We start from the raw sequence: 4,013 nt of genomic DNA, 5'->3' as shown, positions 1-4,013 counted from the left end.
AATCTATTTTCATTCTTTATTGAGTTATTCCAATATGTGTAGCTATTATGTTTAGTCTAATACAACATGTCTACATGTCTTAATTGTTTTATGTGAATTACCTGCAACATGCTTAGTGAATTTCATGCTTCTTCCCTGACTGGTACTTAGTGTAAATTGTAAGAACTTCGTGATATAGTTGTATTTCTATCATTCGCGCTGCATATTTACTTTGGGACTACGGAATGGTATTCCGGGAGATCCCCCTGTACTGCATATTTACTTTATGACTGCGAAACCGTATTCCGGGAGATTCCCCTGTCTTGCATATTTACCTTGGGACTACGGAACGGTATTCCGGGAGATCCCCCTGCACATTTACTTTGGTACTATGGAACGGTATTCCGGGAGATCCCCCTGCACATTTACTTTGGGACTACGGAATGGTATTCCGGGAGATCCCCCTACTCATTTATGTTTGGGACTACAAGACGGTATCTCGGGAGTTCCCCTGTTGTGTTTCTGTGTAGTGAGCTGTTACCTTCTATAATTCCATTGTTGTTAAATTTCAACCTTTATTTTATTGCAGTATTACACTCTATATTGTTTTATTATATATTTACCAGTAAGGCCCTGACCTGACCTCATCACTACTCGATCGAGGTTAGGCTTGGCACTTAGTGGGTACTGATTATGGTGTACTCATGCTACTATCTACACATGTTTTTCGTGTGCACATCCAGGTGCACCTTATCAGTCGCAATATCGGTGAGCCGGGACAACTTTGGAGACTTTAAGGTATATCTGCCGCCGCAGACCTCGGAGTCCCCTTCTACTCTTTCTCATGTCCATCATCTTCTGTATTTTTCCTTGTTAGACTCTGACGTATAGAGACACTAGATTTTTCCTTCTGTAGTTTGTGATTCACGATGTTCCGGATTTTTGGGATTTGTTGTGTATTTTTAAATAGTTGGTTAAATTTATATTTTTATTTCATTATTCCGCAAAGTGTTAGGCTTACCTAGTTGTAGAGACTAGGTGCCATTACGATGTCACGCAGAGAGGAAATTGGACCGTGACAAGTTGGTATCAGAGCCTTAGGTTCGTAGGTGTCGTGAGTCACAAATTGATTTATTAGAGTCTCGCGGATCGGTACGGAGACGTCTGTACTTATCTTCGGGAGGCTATGGAACTGTTAGGAAACTTTCACTACTTTGATTCCTTGTCGTGCGAAAATTGTTGACTTCAGAGATTTTAAATTTGTGTATTCTATTCTCTCACAGATGGTGAGGACATGTACAAGTGGATCTGATGAACATGCACATGTGCCCCTGCTAGAGCCGCGAGAGGTCGGGGCCGGGGTAGAGGCCGAGGACGTCCACGTGGTGCAGCCAGAGCACCCGCACGAGCTGCTACAGAGAAGCCCCCAGTAGCTCAAGCTGGAGGGCAGACATCTGAGATACATGTTGCTGCACCAGCCCTCCAGGAGACTTTAACCTAGTTTATAAGCATGTTCAACATCTTAGCTAAAGCTGGATTGATTCCACTTGCTCCTGCCATTTCTTAGGCAGCGGGAGGAGCGCAGAATCCCGTCACCGGTACTCCAGAGCAGCGGGTTCAGGTTGACCATATTCCAGAGATTGTACCAATGCAGCCGGTAACTCCAGCTCAGCCCGAGGTTAGGGCAGGAGCTTCTAAGGCGGTGCAGCTTAGACTTGAGAGGTACAAAAAGTACCACCCACCTACTTTTAGCGGATTGGCTACAGATGATGTTCAGGGTTTTTTGGAGGAGTGTCATCATATTCTCCGAACTATGGGCGTAGCGGAGACGAGTGGGGTTTCTTTTACCACATTCCAGCTTAGAGGAGCAACCTATGGACTCAGTTCTCGGACATGTTTTTGAGAGAGTATGTCTCTCAGAGCCTCAGGGACTCGTGGCACGCGGAGTTTGAGCAGCTACGCCAGGGTGCTATGACTGTGTCAGAGTATGCAGTTCGTTTCAGTGATTTGGCCCGACATGCACCAACCTTAGTTGCCACAGTTTGAGAGAGGGTCTGACGGTTTATTGAGGGTCTCCATCCTAACATCCGGAGTAGTATGGCCAGGGAATTGGAGATGGATATTTCTTATCAACAGGTTGTGGGTATTGCCAGGAGATTCGAGGGCATGTTTGTCTGGGATAGAGATGAGAGGGAGGCCAAGAGGTCTCGAGAGGCTGGTTATTATTCTGGAGCTCGTGCCCTAGCAGCTCGCCATGGTAGGGGTTATGTGAGCCGCCCCATTCATTTAGCTCTTCCAGCCTCCAGCGGTGTTCCAGATCCTTCTAGACCCCAAGAGCCTTATTATGCACCGCCAGTATCTAGCGTGCCTCCTGCACGGGGTGTTCCTAGTGGCTAGTCACAGCAGCCACGCCCTCCCAGAGCTTGTTTTGAGTGTGGCGAAACTCGCCACATGGTGAGAGATTGCCCCAGGATTATGAGGGGTGCACCTCTACAGACTTTTCAGCCACAACGTGCTCCACCGGGTCCTCAGACTATGATTATAGCACCAGCTGCCACCCCACCTGCTCAACCAGGTCGAGGTGGAGGTCGGGGAGGTAGAGGTCACCCTAGAGGAGGAGGCCAGGCCATATATTATGCACTTCCTGCTCGTACAGAGGCAATTGCTTCTGATTCTGTCATTACAGGTATTGTTCCGGTCTATTATAGAGATGCGTCGATATTATTTGACCAGGCTCTACGTATTCTTATGTTTCCTCTTATTTTGCCCTGTATTTGGGCGTATCTCAGGATTCTTTGAGTTCCTCTATTTATGTATCTACTCATGTGGGAGATTCTCTTGTTGTGGACCGCGTGTATCGGTTGTGTTTGATTGCTCTTAGTGGTTTTGAGACCAGAGCCGATTTATTATTGCTCAGCATGGTGGACTTTGATATTATTTTGGGCATGAACTGGTTGTCGCCCCATTATGCTATTCTTGTTTATCACGCTAAAAATGTGACACTGGCTATGCCAGGTTTACCATGATTAGAGTGGAGAGGTACCTTAGAGTATACTCCCAACAAAGTTATTTCTTTTCTTAAAGCTCAACGAATAGTTGAGAATGGGTGTGACGCGTATCTAGCTTATGTGAGAGATGTCAGTATTGATATCCCTACAGTTGAGTCAGTTCCAGTAGTGAAGGACTTTCCAGATGTGTTTCCAGCTGATCTTCCGGGCATGCCGCCCAACAGAGATATTGATTTTGGCATTGATTTGTTGTCGGGCACTCAGCCCATCTCTATTCCTCCATATCGTATGGCTCCTCCTGAATTGAAGGAGTTGAAAAAGCAGTTACAAGAATTGCTTGATAAAGGCCTCATTCGGCCCAGTGATTCACCTTGGGGTGCTTCTGTCTTATTTGTGAAGAAGAAGGATAGTGATATGCGGATGTGTATTGATTACCACCAGTTGAACAAAGTCACAGTGAAGAACAGGTATCCATTGCCTCGTATTGAGGACTTATTTGATCAGTTACAGGGGGCCAGAGTGTTTTCCAAGATTGACTTACGTTCACGTTATCATCAGTTGAAGATTCGGGAGTCGGATATCCCAAAGACTGCTTTCAGGACCAGATATGGTCACTATAAGTTTCTTGTGATGTCTTTTGGGCTGACCAATGCCCAGCAACTTTTATGCACTTGATGCACAGTGTGTTCCGGCCCTATATTGACTCATTCGTCACTGTATTTATTGATGACATTCTGGTACACTCCCGGAGTCGGGAGGATCATGAGCAGCACCTGAGGACTGCACTTCAGACCTTGAGAGAAAAGAAGTTATATGCAAAATTTTCAAAGTGTGAGTTTTGGCTAGACTCAATGGCATTCTTGGGTCATATAGTATCGAGTGAGGGGATCTAGATAGATCCTAAGAAGATTGAAGCAGTGCAGAGTTGGCCCAGACCATCCTTAGTTACAGAGATCAGGAGTTTTCTTTGTTTGGCGGGATATTACTGTCGCTTTGTAGAGGGATTCTCATCTATTGCAGCACCTA

This window comes from Nicotiana tabacum, chromosome 17 (genome assembly GCF_000715075.1).
Source record: "Nicotiana tabacum cultivar K326 chromosome 17, ASM71507v2, whole genome shotgun sequence".
NCBI classification, from domain to species: domain Eukaryota; kingdom Viridiplantae; phylum Streptophyta; class Magnoliopsida; order Solanales; family Solanaceae; genus Nicotiana; species Nicotiana tabacum.
The sequence above is the reverse complement of the archived record's forward strand: the minus strand, read 5'-3'. Positions refer to the sequence as shown.